We start from the raw sequence: 18276 nt of genomic DNA, 5'->3' as shown, positions 1-18276 counted from the left end.
TACACCCCTTTTTTAAAAGAGATTTTTCAAGGGTTTTTAGAAAAGACTGTCTAGGAACAATTTGAATAAACATTCATGCCTGATTAAGTTGTGCTTCATATTGTTGATGTACAATGAAAAACAAGCATCTCTATGTTGGACGATGTTTAGTTTACTACATAATTTGAAGACACAAACTGTCACTATGTATACACCAATAGGAAACTTTCCAAAAATTTAACGAAGTTAAGAAGGTTTCATCCTTCTCGAGACTGACGATGTACAATGAAGAACATCTCTTCCATGACAGTGTTGCAATCTGGTAGAGTCATTCTTAGAAAACTCATGCTGTGTCTGGATGAGCATTATCCTGCTGGAAAATGACAGTTGGAAGCCCTGCCATGAGAGGCAATACATGATGCCACATATTGCGTTGATGAGCTGTTAGTGACACCTACATACTTAATTACATCCATAATCAGATCCCAAACACAACCTGGTTTTATCATTAAGGACATCACTGCAAATTAAGGCAAAATGTAAATGGCGGCTGACTGACTGATAGTCTAAACGATGGTCTACACAATTTGTCTGCTTTTCTCAGTCCAGTCATGTGCCCCCTTTCAAAGTCAGACAACTGTCTAAGACCACCTCATAATTATTTAAATGTCTGCCTGAGACATGCCTGACCGCATGTTCAGTTTTGCACCAATATCTTGTGTGTTATTTTCTTTTTTGGTCATTTTGACATTTGTCTATATACACAGGTGTATAAAAAAAAATAAGTATCATTGAAAAGTGACTTTATTTCAGTAATTTAGTTCAAAATGTGAAACTCATATATTATATAGATGTATTACACACAAAATGATCTATTTTAAGCGTTTATTTATTTTATTGTTGCTGATTATAATTTACAGCTAATGAAAACCTTAGTTAGAAAATTGGAATATTATATAAGACCAATTGGTACTTTTGGCAGTGTGGGCAGTGTGCCAAGTCCTGCTGGAAAATGAAATCCGCATCTTTACACAAATTGTCAGCAGAGGGAAACATGAAGTGCTGTAAGATTTTCTGGGACCAATACGTGTAGATGACATCACTTTTCAAACCATGTGACACAGATCTCTTGATTTCCAAATGAAAAAAATGTGAAATGTATTGATGATCAGTGATGGTTTGGAGAGACATGTCATCTGCTGGTGTTGATCCACTGTGTTATACTGTATCAAGTGCAAAGTCAGTGCAGTGTTTTCCCACAAAATCCTAAACTTTTATGGAGATGAAGATTTTATTTTCCAGCAGGACTTGGCGCACTGCCCACACTGCCACAAGGACCAATCGGTCTTATTTAATATTCTAATTTTTAATAATCTGAGATATTGATTTTTGGGTTTTTTATTTGCTGTAAGCCATAATCATCAACAATAAAAGAAATAAACACTTTTAAATAGATCATTTTGTGTGTAGTACATTTTTATACGAGTTTCACATTTTGAACTGAACTACTGCAATAAATAACTGTAACTTTTCAATAATATTCAAACCTTTTGATATGCAACTGTACTATTTCTTTCTGTTTTAAGACATAGATATATTTGTTGATGCTTGTATTAGCATTAAGATGCCAGCACTAAGACATTTTAATGAAATTTTACCTTGAGTGGTAGAAAGGCTATGCTTTACACTTGAAATTGGTATGCAACCCATTCTATAGAACTTTTTTCAATTTTCTGCTTTCATATAAAAATCACAGTATTTGCTGCTACTTAAAATACAGTATATAGCATATTTAAAATTTCAACACCCTAACTCAAAACACTTTCCCACATCGCGGGGAAATAATGACTCCTGCGTGAACAAAGGAGAAAAAAAATCACTTTCTCATTGAATACATGTCAGGCTTTTCCCTGCGCTGTGGTGACTAACACTCTGGTTGGTGGTGAATACCTCTTGAGTAATGTTCAGTCGGACTGGCATCCAGCTGCACCCGCTGCCCCTCCTCCGCGCCTTCTTATGCACTGCTGGCAATTCTCAAATGAGTCTGGTCTCTCCTCTCCGTCTGCTACAGGGAAGCATATAAAAGCCTCTTCAGAGCGACCTGTTCCTTTCCATAAGCACTACAGCCAAATCAAACAGCCACTTCTTTCACCGTCTCCTCACACAATCTGACAAGGTTGCACTCTGGTTCTGTTCCGCTGGGGTAATGGTGGCATCATGCAACATCAAGGGAACTTTTCAACACCAGGAGAAAGGTTCTGCATGTTAATCCCCAGCATGGTATTTATTATTGTATTATTATTATTATTTCACAAGTCCATTTACCAGATAATATACAGTAATTAGAATTTCAATTCACTTTTAGAATAAAAAAATGGTTTATATTAATGTATTGCATTTAAATGTATTTTATTTAATGTATTTTTTATCATTTTATAGATCCAAGATTCTGTTCAACAGAGACCAATTTGGCATCTTATTTTAGTGTCTGCTTTTATGATAAAGCAGCTGTTAATATCATTCAACAAACAGTTATTTTAAAACTTTATTTGTTTATTGCAACTTGTGATACTTATACTTCTGGCAGTGTGTAATTTCCAATCACATTCAGGCAGTTCTGCGCTGACACTTTTGACGCAGCAAATTAATTATACGATACCATATTAATTATACGTTACCAAAGATGTCATTAAGTCCAGACAGCTGTTAACAACTTCAAAATGAATAGTAGAAAGGGAAAAACAAGAAAAATGTATTGCTTATTCAAAATGTCTTCACAGTTTGGGTACAAAAACAACTTAATTTTAGAACGTAATGGAAATCTTGTTTTAGCTGCTTATAAGAAGCTCCTGACACTTATGTAAGTGATACGAAATGAATTCAACAATATATATATATATATATATATATATATATATATATATATATATATATATATATATATATATATATATATATATATATAATATATATATATAAAACAGTTATATTATTTTGGTTAGTAGAAAGAGTAGAATGTAATGTGAAAATATTTGTAAATGTTACAACTTTTGGTTCTTAGAATGTTTAAAACGTCAAGCATAAGAATGTATATCTCATTAAATAATTCTTAAATTAATATGGACTTTTCCTGTTTAATAAGCATATTTAAAAAAAAAAAAACGTGACATCAGAAAATATTCTATTACATTCACGCTCCATTTTTTACTTTTGGAAAATGAATTTTGACACATTGATTAAATAATATAGAGCTTTTATATATTAACTTTTCTGTTTGAACCGTAGTGTACTGTTTTTTTTTTTTTTTTTGTATTTTTAACCATAGGAAAGTTTCCTTCATGTTTTTTTTTTTTTTTTTTGTTGAATTTTGTGCAATAACTTTGTAATAACTTTGGAATAACTTTGGGTTGCAAACCATCATCATATGACACTTTTTTGTAAAGTTCCTGCTTTATTATTTCTGTAATGTTTAAGTTATAATCATTTATCATTTACTGCTGAACATTCTTTTTATTTTCTCTCTGTGAGTGGGAGCTGTTCTTAATGCTGCATGATACCTAATGCAATATTAATTACAATTTTATTGGGTCTAGTCTTCAAAGAAACACCACATACAGCAGTCTACATTAGAGTAATGTTTATAGAGCCTTCCAGATGATTCTTTAGGGAACCTATTGAGTAAATGAGAATGAAAGGTGTAAATTAATAAACTTCCATGTCCCACAGTAAATAACGGCTTAAATACCAATTAAATGTAAAATGTTTTTTTAAATCAATACACCCAAATCAAGAAGCATTATATAAATGAATCTAGTGTACATTATCTGCTTATAGTTACAGCTTGTCTTTATTCGAGCTCCAGCAAACCCTGGTAGGCCTATAATCAAACAATGCTGGAGTTCCACTCTGACCCCTCTGAGGCATATTAATTATATGATATGGAGGATGTGATTAAGTTCAGGCAACTGCTGTTTGCTTCAAAATTAAAAATAACCAGCAAAAAAAAGGAAAAAAATAATGAATTAACTTCATTCCATTTCTTGCCCCAGTTTGATTTTAATGATGCTATGCAAAAATACATTGCTTTTAGGAACTGAGACCTTTTTGTACCTTCCTGTAAAAAAAAGGATTTACATTTACATTTGTACTGATATACGGTTGTGTGATTAACTTAGAATTTTATAAACCTAGATGGCTACATAACGAAAAAACTCTAAATTGAGTATCTATTGGAGTCACTTTCCAAGCACTGTTTTGTGACAGAGTTGTAGATACTCTTAAAAATAAAGTTGGTAAAGTAGCAGCAACTTGTAATTAAAGCTGTAAAAAGTATTTACATTCATTACTCAGGTATAGGTATAGATGTATATATAGGTATATAGAGGTATAGATACTATGGTTTAAAATACTTCTGTAGAAGTTGAAGTATAAAAAAAAAATAATCAAAAAGCCATAGAAACTATAATGTTATATTCAAATTTAAGATGCACCAGGCACTGGACTACGATACCCAAAATGCACTACACACACACAATGACATCACTCCCTCATATGATTACAAGTCACTGCACACGGCACCACCAAGGAGACAATCACCGGAATATTGATCACACCTGTTCACACCACTATATGTACACCTTTACTCCAAACACTCTTTGTAGAGTATTATTTGATCCACAAGCCACTTAGCAAAGCATTTATCCAATTACATGTGTTACCCTGTAATGTATAATTTTGTTTTGTTTTTCCAGCCTCAATTTTTGCCTACTTCCTAATATCTCCTGCCTGAATCTCATTTATAGTATGCTTGTTACCATCTATCTATCTATCTATCTATCTATCTATCTATCTATCTATCTATCTATCTATCTATCTATCTATCTATCTATCTACAGAAGAGCTTATGTCTCTGACTTTATTGTATTTCAGTAAGTCCACTTTAATTATAATGATCCTGATCACAATCATATTTTGAACCACATGGCATTCTCACTATTTAGCTTAAATGCATTTTTGTTAATATAATTAAATTTAATGACTGATTTTACCCTGTGTGTGTAAAATATGTATAAGTAAAATGAGAACCCAAATGTAATTAACATTTGACATTAGAGACTTTTAAGACCAAATACGGATCTGTATAATAATTTGTATAATACAATGTGCTGTTCAGTCATATAGAATGTATTTACATTAATTATATTATTGGCTGTACTGAGTGCTGTGGTGCTGTATGCTGTAGGGAGGTCATTTAATAGGAATAGCAAACAGATGCATTCCTATGCACTCTAAATATACAGCAATTGGGATGTGAAAACTGCATGAGTCCTTTTGAAAGTCTGTATCTGCTGGATGCAACTTGCAGATTTAGTTAATTTTACATGGTTAGCAAGTGCTATTATTTACAAACAGCAGTCAGAAATTAAAAAGGAACAGGCAATGGGGCATGCATTGGATCTCAAGAGGATATTATATATGTTGCAAATTGATTAAAGGTTCACTTAAGAATTTAGAACATGTTTTCTGAATGAGCTATTGGCTTCTATTCATTGCATTTTTTAGTTCAAGTTCTGTAAATTGGACCTTAAATTTCACATAATGTAAAAATAATGCAAAGATTAAAGTGTTTTAAAGTGTTTTTTATATATTATTTCTAATTTTACTCCATTTTATCTCTCATTTGGGAGGCCAGTTACCCAATCCCTGTTCATATGAAGTACCCTCATTAGCTACTAATGCCCCCAACACTAGGAGGGTGAAGACTAGCAAATGACTCTTCCTACACATGTGAAGCGAGCCAACGTCCTTTTTGAAATTTCCCTGATTTCCCTGATACAGCATCGCTTAGCAGCCAACATACTTGAAGGAAAGCACCAGATCCCCAGCTCCAATACAACCCCTAACAGATGACTGTAACAGCCAGCCTCACACTATAAGAGAACATTTGAAAACTCAGGTAGAATGTATTAAAGATTGTTGCAGTCCTACGTTGAAATCCGTGAGTGGAAAAAAAAAAAAATGTTTTTTTTTTTCGTCTGTGACAATCTGCTGCAAATAAGAATAAGGCTACAACAGCGAAGAGAAGAAATAACCATCCAATTCCCTCAACAGTCTTTGCAATCACATATTGAAATGGAAATTACACCCTCTCGGAAGTGCGTTGCTGTTTCATGAATTACTTTTGCATTGATTGTGTACTTTGCATGTGCTCTAACAACTTTTCACTCTTCGCAATTGCTTTTAACAGTTAGAGTATTGTAATTTAAAGCCAATTGTGTGTTTCTGTGCTTGAAAGAGACACAATTCATTTTCTGATCCTTTTCGCCAGTTTTTATTTTACTACCACAAACCAGTGTGCCTATTTGCTACCAAGAGGAGGAAAATGCATTAGAAATTATAGCACTGCAGTGCTGCAGAGAATTATGCTGAAAAAAAAAAAAAAATCATACCTCCTTTTCAAGAAAGCTTCATGACATGTTTAGAAACACTGTCACCTTAGTCTCTCATGGAGTAGCATTACATGGAAGGTGTTTTTTTTTCTCTCTATTAGGCACCATTTGTTTTTAGCTCTGGTATTTATTTATTTATTTCACAGGTATTTTTGGCATTATGAATGTGGACTAGATTTATATTGCAATATTGTTACTGCAGAAAACAAAGCAGCTGCTGTCGTACATGTTAAGTGTGCCCTTTTTTCCCTTATACAATCCATTAGATGAAAATTGCTGTAGCTTTTCCAGCCATTTAACTAGCCCGCCAGCAAGCCCGGATTTTAAAGTAGGCACCTTTCATTTGACCTCATTTCTGTTCCAATATTGGTCCTCTTATGTACACTGGGTGACATGGCTGTTTCTAGCAGATAGTGCATCTCGCCCCAAGTCATTGTGATTTTTAGATATTGTGTTTGGCTTTGCCAGCTGATCAATATTCTATGAATTTTTGAAGCTCATTAAGTGGCGGAGAGAGATCATTCAAACATGTGTTGGGGCACCTTCGGACCGAGCACAAGGGGGAAAAAAAAATGCCGGCTGAGAAAAGTTGTTCAGCCTCAGTGGTTTTTCAGTTCTAATGGATGGTTCCTCATATCTGCACACATTAGATTAATTCCTGTCAATATTTAGAATGTCTTGGTGAACTGACAGAAAAGGTACTGAGGGTAACAGGGGCTTTGATTTTCCTTATTATTGCAATAGGTTTTTAATAATGCCACCGTTTTAGAGCAAACAATCTTTCACACTATAAGACAAACTGGATTATAATGCACATTATAAATAAACGTCAATTTTCTGGTCTATTTTCTGATCTATCAGGCACATTTGCGTAACTAGTAAGGAACAGGGGGTTTGCCATATTTTCCTTCTAATTCAGCAGGTCTTGCCGCTGGGTGGTGGGGGGGGGGGGGGGGGGGGGACTAAGGTAAGAAAAGTTAAGCTAAGTAAACAAAACTGAAATTCTTTTAAAAAATGTTTTTTTTTTTTCAAACGAGCACTGGTTGTTAATCTACATGGATTTCTCTCCTGAAAACTGTGTATTTGGGTGAGTAAAGCACTTCCGTTTATTTACAGTGAGCTTCGGTTTCCAGATTTCCACTAAGGCTGGGTGCAGCAGCATTATCATTAGCGGCTAAAACTAGCACTAGTCACGGTTAGCGCTAGTAAATGCCACCTGACAGCACTACAGTGAGGAACCCTAAGTGTTCAAACAAGCCACGGCGCTTATATCAGCTAGCGGTTTGTCCCACGTAACTTGTTTTATCATGGTAAACGTGTAGGTTACAGTCCAATATACTTACCCCTGAATGGCGAAAGAACTAGCGTTTAGCAACTAATGCTGCTCCAGCAGTGCTAGCCGGGTTATCAGCAGGCTACAGGGCAATAATACTCGCCTCTGAATGGCAAAAGAGCTGCTTCTTAAAACCTGACTGGTAAAATTCATACATAAGGTGCACTGTATTATAAGGCACACTGACGATTTTTGGGAAAATTAAAGGATTTTAAGATGACATTACAGTGCAAAATATACGATAAGTATAATTGCTTTCTCCACCATTTAAGAGTTATTTCTTGTTAAGATGATTTTAGAAAACCCAGACTGATCTCTAATAGCTTTGTATATTATACAGTGTCATTCCACTTGTCTTTATGTCTACTGTAAAATGTACAAAGGTAAACAAAGGTAAAAAAAAAAACAAGGCAAACTTTAAACTGACATTTTTTAATGTAATTTTGAGTATGTAATTAAATTTTAGCTTAATAATAGTATAATTTGGATGTCTTTTTCAACTTTGTCTGTTTGTTTAATTGACGGTTATAATAGGTAAGCTCTAAAGCATGCTACTTTTGACCCATGTTAAAGAATTTAGGACTAAACATGTGCACCGGCACATCAAACATAAGCTCTTGCACATCCTTTCATCAGAATGAGTTTCTGTAAACCAGTCTGTGGTCTTGTGTATCATCAGAAATGCTTGTCAGAATCACAGGCTGCCCATGCTAAGACTAAATTGGTCAGTCATTAAAATGTATCTTGCTTGCACACGTTCTTGCACTGTCCAGCGCCGCACAATTATGGCAGTACTCCTGCGAAAGTTCGCATTTTGATGGGATCTGTGTGCAAGGTATTCTGTACCAGGGATACAGTCTGGACACAGTGTCCGTATCCAGCAGAGACATCATCCATCAAAAACAATTTACTCATTTAAATATGCTGCTAGGGGGAAAGGCATTTGAATGCAGATGCTCTGGCTGGGCTGAAATGGACTGATGAACTGTGTTTTGAGCAGCGAGTGAATCAGTCACTGTGACTGGCATGCAGTGTTCAGGCATTAATGTCTAAGCACATAGGCTTGGTATAGACTGGGCCTTAGCAGCTTTTTTGATAAACATTGTGTGGATGTACTGGGACTGTATGTTTCCTGTGCTGTGGCTAACTTACAACTGGACAACAAAAACACTTGTCTTCATAAAAATAGTTGCAAAATGGCAGATATCTTGGCATGGAGTTTCTAATGGTTGCAATAATCCATTCCATGCATTAACATGAGGATAGGACTAGCAATGCAGCTGTCTTCAAGGCAATCTCATGAGAAGGTAGGCGTATGTGGACGAGCAGAAAAGTTCAGAAAAGGTAGGGTCACTGGTTGCAGGACCATGTCAGCGCAGTGTTTGGCTATTATTGTGCTGGTAATACACGTACTATTATACAAAAGTACACCCCACACTATGACCTGACCATGGTGAATACACACAGATTCTTTGGTCACTCAATGGCAGACTGGCATGACTACCCTCCAAGTTTCTTCCTGTCAGTCGTTTCCTTGTAGGTGCAATATTTTTTTTTTTACGATTAGTGTATTTAAAAGTGTTAAAAAGGAGTTACGTTTTTAAAAAAAAGTGCTGTATTGAAAAGGTGATGTCATAGATGTATATGGATATTTGGTTCCCCAAAGAATGATGTCTTAAAAAAAAAAATCTCTGATTCTCTGAATGTTTTCTGATTGTGTAAAGAATTTTCGCATTATCTTTTTCACCAGTGTAAGGATTCCTTATGGTAAATTTATAATAGGTAGAAACTCGTTAAAATATATTTTAGTAGAAAAAAAAAAGTTAATAAATTTTGTAGATTAAGATGTAGGTTAAAGTGGCAGTCTGTAGTAGAAGCATTTCTAAATGGAGAAGGGATACAATTTTGTGCTTAATGGTAACAGTGTGCTGGAACGGCCATCCCTTCCCTGCTTAATATATAATAAGCCTAATATATTCATTCTAAAAACTGGGGTGTCGAGTCGCTTTTTGCGGGAGTTCTTCCGGCAACATCATGCGTCTTTATGTACTTACATCACAAGTACAACCTCTTAAAGAGGATCTGGATCAAGTTTATTGAATGCAAGCGGCTGGTGGAGCATTGGAGACTTCAGAAGGGGAAATTCAGACCTCAGTAGCTCTTTTACCCATAGTAGAAGCAAAGAAACAAAAGAGTGAATTTCTGACTAAGTGCTAGCTCTCTCTTTCCGACTAAACATAACCAGCAATCAAATTTATCCACTCTGAAAGGAGACCACATCACACACGCCCAGTTCAAAATGATTCTTCCGCATGCTCTGTGCAATTATCCATTCTCACCAGAGAGGGCCCTAAATTCCAAACCTTATGGACATCAGCTTTAATTATGTTTTACAAAAGAGCATTTACTATGTAGCAATAAGCCTGTTACACAGGCAGCCAGTATTTTGGCTGTACTAAATACAGAAAGGCAGCTAGTATTTTGACTGTACTAAATACAGAAAGGCAGACAGTATTTTGACTGTACTAAATACAGAAAGGCAGCCAGTATTTTGACTGTACTAAATACAGAAAGGCAGCTAGTATTTTGACTGTACGAAATACAGAAAGGCAGCCAGTATTTTGACTGTACTAAATACAGAAAGGCAGCCAGTATTTTGACTGTACTAAATACAGAAAGGCAGCCAGTATTTTGGTAAATTAAGTATGTTAACATTTGTTACCTCAGCTAAAGTTGCTGTACGAGCTCTCTACAGATCTAATATTTTATCTGGAAAACAGACAGTTTGTAAAGAGATAGCAAACTGAGTTAAATGATAGCAAATGAAAAAAGATATGCACAATGCATAATTTCATTTAATGTATGTGAGTATAACATTAAAATGAGCTTGAACCTGCTCCCTCCCACACTCCCTGCCAGCATTATATGTAGCAGCACTCTTTCCACATGACTCCTAAATGAAAAACTGCAGTATGGCTTGAAATGAAAAAAAAAAATAAATAAAAAAAATTGACATTGTTTTATTCAGTCAAACACTGAAAGTATTTATTATTATTATTATTTTTTTTTGGCCATTTTTAGGTGAAAACTTCTGTTTGTCAAACATTCTGTGCATCCCAAGCAGCAAAAACATGCCTTGCATATATGTTCTTGTTTTGACTTTCTTCTAAAACTGAATTTGTGATATGTTTTAAACTTTAAACCAAGTGTTTCGATATTGCTAATATCTGTCCCTACATTGCATCACAGAAGGACCTCGCCACACATGTAAGCTGCGGATATCTCAGGATCGATTGGAGGGTCTGGTCTTCTCAGTGACATTGCCACGACAGTGACAGAACATGGAAGACCCCTAGGTGATCAACACTGAAAGCTCGGGGAGCTCGGCAGTGTTGTGGCGTAGGTGTTTTTTTATGATCTACTAGCTGACTGGTAGCTTTCCTCCCAGTAGTGTTCTCCTGATTGCCCTGCCTTCAGAAGTTCCTACACTCCCACTGGTGATGGAAAGCTCACACTGAAGAGTTTGATGGTACAGCTTCTAAATGCACGAGTTTTTCCTTGGCAATGCTCATTGTATTCCGCCCACGATTATTCAGCTCCTGTTGCCGATTCTACCCACATAGCCACATGATCATCTCCTTTCTTACAGCCTGTGCTCTTAAATGGGCCCTGGTCATTTGGGAGCACAAGGGCAAAGAGAATTCATCCTATAAGGGATTCATTAGCCTGTTCAAAGTCATCACCCTAACAACAGCAAAGTGGGAGGTGAGAAGCCTTTAATGATTAAACTTTGGACTGTGGCTGCTGCTAGAAGGTGGAATAAACCTACTCTTCTCACCTTATTTTGTAAGGTCTTAGGAGGAGAAATTTAGTCCAAACTAACTTGATTTAATGACAAAGTTGGACTGGATGCTTCTTATAACTGAACAACAGGGTAATAATTGACCTAAAGTTAAGAACATTTCTGCCTTTACCTGTAAAGTCATCATTTTGGCAACAAAATACTGTAGTTTTTGATAATACTTTACCATATTTATTCAAGAGTCACTTTATTAAACAGATACAAATGTGAGAATATTGACACATCTGATTATGTATAGGTGACGGAAATCTAATTAGCAGATAATTATTGGAATGAACACATAATAGTAGTAATTAACACATAATACAAGTATTCTCTCAGGTGGAATTAACCTGCTCTTGCGAGGTAAAACCAGCAGAATCCAGTTCAAACTAATTTGATGCAGTGACGCATTTGAACTAGATCTTCTCAACATGTCGAACCTTCTTAAAAACTTGCTTAACCCTTAGAACCCTAGGTTGTTTTGGTGTGTTTTTCCTCTGTTTTTTGTCAGTTCCTCTTTCAGATCTTATAACATAGTAATTATACCAGACAGCAACATGCCATGAGCTCTTTTACTCCAGAAGCCATACGTCTGCTCAAAAATGTAATCATTTAAAATGTAAAAGGAAGCAGAATTGTTGTTATATTTTCCTGGAACTGGTCATGTTTTGGTCAAAATTTTACCAAGCGCCTGTTTTTTTTTTTTTTTTATTCACACCTAAGACATCTTTTCAAAAATGCTTAGACTAGAGTGTATATGAGTTAAAAGCATAAGAATATTGATGATAGTTCATTACGTGTTTTATTACTTTGATAAAATACATGAAGAGCATCAGCAAAGTTATTTTTCTTGATAATCACACCTCTAGGATACATGTAGATTACTTAAAACCTGACACACAGAGCAGCTTATGCATTTGAGTATTTTAACCAGGACCAATATGGCCATTATTCCAACTAATAACAAAACTGATTTACTATACTAGATATTTATTTTCATCTGCTTAAAATAACAACAAATATTATAATAGAGAGTTATTCCACAAAATGATAATAAAAACACTTTTATTTTGGACACACAATGAAAATATACAAAAATGTAAACTCTTTAGCCTAAATAAATAAAAATGTTTAGTGCAAAATAACTACTTAGCAAAAATGTAAAATGTAAATAAATATAATGTATATTATAATGTAAAATAAAATAAAAAACTATATAAAGTAGTGCGCACACCATACCTAGCTTTAGTTTGAGTGCAGGTTGTTTCACACTTTTTCTGTGGACACTTTTGTGTCATTTACTGAAAATATTTGGTTTGAAACATCATATAAATATGTTTGAAGCACTAGAAGTAAATAATATTGTTTGGGGAAAAGCAAATTGCTCGTATTTTGTTGTTTTTTCAACACTTTGAGGAATCAGTGGCAATGTGGACGTCATGTGATTTACTCAGAGACCCAAAAGTTAATGTAAATACAACTGATTATGTGTATTGAGCAAATAAATGAGTATATGTTATAATGAGTTATAATGGAAGAACAAAACAAGGAATCTTATTTTTAGGTGTTTTTCCAGTGTTTTTTTTTTTTTTTTGTAGTTGCTTTACTGCACTGGGATTTATATATATATATATATATATATATATATATATATATATATATATATATATATATATATATATATATATATATATATATATATATAGCTGCATATATGCTGATTTGTGAAAGGGATTCCTGAGTAATTAAGCTGAGAACACAAGGTGCGATTTTGGACGTAAATCCGTCCATAGGGTTCTAAGGGTTAATCTTGTGAAAACTGGGTGGCACCCAATTGCATGTGCGGCTGTCTGCCACAGAGCCCATGCAATTGGATGCCACCCAGTTTTCACAAGATTAAGCATGTTTTAAGATGGCTTGCCACGTTGAGAACATCCATTTTCCCAAACATAAGAAACAATGGCACCCTTAGATATGTCTCTAAATATACTGTTTTTTAGGTCACATTTTCTCACCCAGTATCTCACTACACCAAGTAAGCTTTGTTCTCTGGACTGGCAATTGGTGGATGAAGGTACCATTAGCCCTGTTACCACCCCGTCACTCTTATTGTTAGTGTGACCCACAATGAATAACTCAATCTTTTTATTGCAAAATCTCCTGTCACAGGATTGTTTTGAGATTGCCTTGGCTAAAAAAAAAAAAAACCCCTTGAAACCATGCCCCCCTCACCTTATCACAGCCTGATCCCCAAGTGTTTTTTCTAATGCATTAGTTTGACATTTGCTTCCACCTCCATTGAAAGTCAACCAGTTTCTGCACCAGCCATAATAACCCCTGCATATCAGGAATTCACATATCAGGAAGTCTCTGACAATGCCAAGTCTACAACTCTGCCCCCTTATCAACCAATGAATGTGCCATCGACCTCCTGGCTGGAGCCATGCCCCCCAGAGCCAAAATCTATTCCTTTTCAGTAGCAGGAATCTAAGGCCATGGAGGAATATATTGACGAGGCACTCAAGCAGGGTTTCATCAGACCGTCCACATCCCCCGCATGCTCTATTTTTCTTCTTTGTTACAACCATAGATAGTGGCTGTTTAAGAACTGGCAAGGACTGTTGTAACTTGAGCAACTTAACTATCGTTACTTGATCAAATATCATTACCCTCTCCTTCCTCCTTGTGTCCTGTGCTTTTGGCAACTCACAAATATCTAATACTTCACCAATTTTGACCTTTAATAAAGAATCAGGAAGGGAGACAATTGTAAAATGGCATTTCTCACCATCATTTACAGCTTTTGTTCATGAATTTATGTGTCTCTGTCATCAGAACATGATACACCGGTTTGTCAAAAGTCCTGATCTGTTCTTTTTTTATTCATCTTTTATGTTGTTTGGTCAATCATCAAGACAAATAAAAAGTGTGGGGCACAATGCCAAAATTCTCAAGGTAAAACATCCTTTGCTTTAAGGAATCTATCTGTACCACTTTCTGAAAAACATCAGAACTCCTGCTGAGATTCCTTTTACCTGTCTGACTGTTGCTTCTTAGCTTTGCTTTGTTGCTGTGCTAATAGCTACGCACTTTATGGTTTGGAAGAGGGCTATCCAGTTAGCGGTGTTAAAAGTCTTACACTTTCTATAAGTCAAAAGGGAGCAAAAAAAAGGAACACCAAACTGACCAAGCCAAGCATGCTTGCATAGTGACAAGTACAACAATGGCTGTTAAGCAGTATATCCATAGTTATGTGCATCTAGCAGTTGACCAAGGAAATACAGCTTTTTGTGACCAATGGGTCCCTACAATTTACTCCTAAATTTGATGAAATATGCTTGCAGGTTTGGTTACATTTTATTAGCTGATCAATCCTTCCATTTCTAGCATGTACTGAAAACATCTTCAGCTATTATTCCAATGGAAAAACTCATGTTATCCATGTATAGCTGCTTCTGAGATTCTTACAACTCTGTGGATTGTTAGAATACTAGAATTCCAGTCCAGAAAAGGTTTATATTGATGCTGTCAAGGCAAAGGCAACCCAATCCTGACACATGCCTTTTTCCATTAAAGGCCTAGAGAGATACTTTGGGTTTCTAGCATCTATCGCAGACCTCCTGTAAACCACCATCACAACCTAACCTCGTCTCACTCTTGAAGAGACAAGTCAGCTAACTTTAATGCAGTGTCAAAGCAAAAAAATGCATTTCAGTCAGTAAAGAACTGTGTCATAAACTGTAGGTCTCACTTCAGGAACACCTTCAGCGCACCAAACAGTTTGTAGTGGAAGAGATATATATGATATAGGATTACTTCCATATATCTATTACTACTATCTACCAGTGTTGTGTCCGTTCACTTCACTTAAATTTAAAAAAATCATGTTCATAGTCATTTTAATACATTTTTAACTAAGGGTGTACTCACACAAGGCATAGTTCCATTGAATTGTGCCAAACCCCAGATCTATCCCCTCCCCCGGTTCTACTCCCCCGCTTACCTGCACTCCTATTGTGTTTAAACAATCTGTGCCCAAGCCCGCTTACATCAATACTTACTGCTCAGTGGGCTTGTCGGTGTTGTGCCAAATTAAACACCCCCACCATGAAAAGCACCCTCTCTCTGGAGCATGTCTTCTTGATAAAAGTGGAGATAATTTGTTTGAACTTACTTAGAAATATGTGCCAAAAGTCACGGTTATCTCAGTCATGGCACAGGTTGCCTAGTGTGCAACCTAAGTTTACAGTTTGATAAAACAAACTAGTTCATATTAAGTGTTCTTTTTTCTCTTAGTAAAATACAATGCTTTTTTTTTATTTCAGTTATAAACTTTTTAAACCTACTCAGCTCACCAAACAGCCAGCTCACACTAGCAGTAATGCTAGAGTCTCTACTGCACAAAACCTGCTTACTGCAGAAAAAACTAAAATGAATAGTTACTTTTTTTTTTTTACTTTTTTACTAAATACATCATTCTACCTAATATCTAATATTCTGGACGAGTGTATAGTTATTATTTTTTATTTGTGTTTTTACCAATTTAGATTGTTCACTCCTATTCTTTTTGCACTCCCTATCTGCTATATCCCTCTATATCTGCTGTTTGCAGTCATTTTCTGACATACTGTAACTGTGGAGATAGCAAGTGGGTTGGCTCCCCATAAACCTGGCTCTGAATTGGCTGTGCCTTCAGTTGTCCTTCAGAGTTGTTCACTTCACAACAAATATAAACATTTTCAAGAAACTCAGTTCACTGAACCAATGATGCACAACACTCATGTCTTCTTACTTTGCCGACTAAAAAAAGAAAATTTTGCATCTGATGGCAACCATAATATTTATAACCCTTGCTGTCAGTCAACTCGAGAACTCTAGGTGTGGAGGCATTGGTTGGATGGCACCCATCAAACATATCTGGTCTATACCTGCTTTAAGAATCTTAAATACAATCACACCCCTGCTAAAAAAATCCAGACCAAAACTATCTGGACATCCAGAAAAAAAAAAAAAAAAAAAAAGCTCATTGTCTAGATCATTTTTAAGCAGAGGCGGTCTCCCTGATCACATGATCTCACTGGTTTGGTCACCTATGATTGATTTAATATGGCTGTAGATAAACTTAATCATTAGATATGCATCCAGCTCCAAGAGAAAAAAAAAATAAAATATATAATAATATATAATAATCACATCATCTAGCATCATTAGCAGTCCTTCTCCCAGAGGGGCGAAGATTGTGGCACTGTGTGGAAAAGAAATTAATTCCCAGACCTAATCACAACTGCTATCCAAGATTTGGGTTTGATTTTCTATTGCCCTGCAACAGAATTCATTAGAGAATCCCTCTTCAATTTGGACTCCGTAATTATGATTACAGCCAAGCAATTAGGCTCCATCCAGTAGATATTCTGCAATGTACTGAAACATATACAAATACAGGCCATTCAGTGACTAAACACAGTGAAGGCAGAGCAGTTCTAATCAGACTTTTTGATTTATGTTAATGCTGTTCCAATCACATTCCTATATGTAGGAGTGATTACACATTTGGGAAGGATTATTTTTGACATTTTGACCTTGATTAGATCTTGTGAAACTATGCAGGCAGGGTATGTTCATTATTGCAGTCTAGAATTCATGTTAACACTTCCCATGAATGCAGTTCATATTGCATTATGAATGCATGTGTAATGCATACATAATACCTTATAATGACAGCCTTAAGCTTGAGTAATAACTGTAAACTCTGTAACACTTTATTTTAAGGAACACAAATTAGGCGCTTATTAATGTCTTATTATTTGCTTAATAAAGCCAAAATTAGACATTTATAAATGATTTATTCACTACTTATTTGGTTTTATTCTGTGTAAGTGTTATTGGTGCTTAATTAGTGGTCTGTTATGTGGAAATGATTAATAATGGCTGTATTAGTTCTTATAGTTCAGAATAATTTGTTTACTTTCTGGTGCTATATAACTAATATCCCTTACAAAACAATAATAAATGGCAATATATTGGAAAATATAGTGCAATATATTAAATAATAAGTTTTCATGTATGGAAAAAAGGACATCTATTGTTTAATATATGACAATTTATGCATGGACCATTTATGTCTATATATTGGTAAATATAAAAACATACCACAATAAAGACAAAATCTCTAAACTGCTAAACTGCAATATTTTTATAGACCAAATGCTTTTTTTGTATTTATTAGTGTCTTTCTTTGTTAAGCATTTCACAAAAGAGACAAAAGCGTACCATGGTTTAAAATACATCCTGAATGTGCCAATAAAGGTCCACAGTTACAAACCCAATAAACAAAATACATTTACATTTACATCATCTACAATTACTTAAATAAAGTGGTCATATTCATGTTTGCATATTAAAAATTTTAATGTAACAAAGATTGACAAGTTATTACATTTTTTTTTTTTGCCCAAATGCTACATACATTACACAGACCTAGCCTAAAATCTTATATTTAGGTGTATTACACTTATCCAGTCTATTAATTTTACTTTGTGATTTTATTATTAATTTTGTGTATAAGGGCATACAAATATTATTATATTATATTATATTATATTATATTATATTATATTATATTTGATTTTTATTATATTGCTAATAATGTATTACATTTTTAAAATCATTAG

General features: G+C 35.0%; 1 protein-coding gene across 1 annotated transcript in view; it reads left to right on the top strand.

Moving 5' to 3' along the window:
* Positions 1–18276, top strand: part of LOC111195823 (uncharacterized) — an 825186-nt gene that overhangs the window by 786598 nt on the left and 20312 nt on the right. The gene's annotated exons all lie outside the window — the stretch shown is intronic.

Source organism: Astyanax mexicanus, chromosome 10 (assembly GCF_023375975.1).
Source record: "Astyanax mexicanus isolate ESR-SI-001 chromosome 10, AstMex3_surface, whole genome shotgun sequence".
Lineage (NCBI taxonomy): Eukaryota > Metazoa > Chordata > Actinopteri > Characiformes > Acestrorhamphidae > Astyanax > Astyanax mexicanus.
The sequence above is the reverse complement of the archived record's forward strand: the minus strand, read 5'-3'. Positions and strand labels throughout refer to the sequence as shown.